The 735-nt window shown below is 44.6% G+C and overlaps 1 non-coding gene across 1 annotated transcript; it reads left to right on the top strand.

Annotated features, from left to right (window-relative positions):
- Window positions 1-328: 328 nt before the first annotated feature.
- trnah-gug lies at window positions 329-400 on the top strand. The gene has a single exon. It is a non-coding gene; the product is annotated as a tRNA-His (tRNA).
- The last annotated feature ends 335 nt before the right edge of the window (window positions 401-735 follow it).

Genomic DNA, 735 nt, shown 5'->3' with positions numbered 1-735 from the left:
GGGATTTGGACCCAGGATCTCCTGTTTACAAGACAGGCGCTTTAACCACTAAGCTACAGCGCCTCCTACAGGTATGGCTTTCATGCAAGAATATATTGAGCTAGTGACCAGGGTTCCCATCATCCATCTATCTTTGTTGAGCAGCTCCAGCACGGGACCCCAAACTTCCCTTTTCCGAGCGAATCAGAATCAGTAGTGCTAGATAAACCATCCATGAAATTTTCATTTGTTAGTCAACAATCAGGGGAAACGGGAAAATATCAGTAGAGTTGATATTCAGAGTTCCCACTATGCTTTCACAACAACAAGGCCCTCCTGCTACCAAGTGGCCGTGATCGTATAGTGGTTAGTACACTGCGTTGTGGCCGCAGCAACCCCGGTTCGAATCCGGGTCACGGCAGCTTTGTAAAGCTAGTTCTCTGTTATGCCTTCAAATTGTTCCATCCTCTGCTTCATTTCGCATTGATAGAAACTGGACAGCTTAGGATAAAGGTCCTGCAGGAGGCCCCACATGTTGGACAACAACAAAGATTTGACTGGCTTTCTGTACACTTGCCAACAAAGATCAACACTGTTTGCATGGAACGGTGTGAGAAGCCAGGTACTCCCAATGCTCTCTGAATGGTATATGAGAACAGCTGTAGTTCATTTGTTTGTGTGTGGTCTTGTTTGTATTTTTCTTTTTGTTTTACACATTTGAGTGCCTTTTTATGTGTGTGACATGTAAGTTATGGT

This window comes from Etheostoma cragini, unplaced genomic scaffold (assembly GCF_013103735.1).
Source record: "Etheostoma cragini isolate CJK2018 unplaced genomic scaffold, CSU_Ecrag_1.0 ScbMSFa_48, whole genome shotgun sequence".
NCBI classification, from domain to species: Eukaryota; Metazoa; Chordata; class Actinopteri; order Perciformes; family Percidae; genus Etheostoma; species Etheostoma cragini.
The sequence above is the reverse complement of the archived record's forward strand: the minus strand, read 5'-3'. Positions and strand labels throughout refer to the sequence as shown.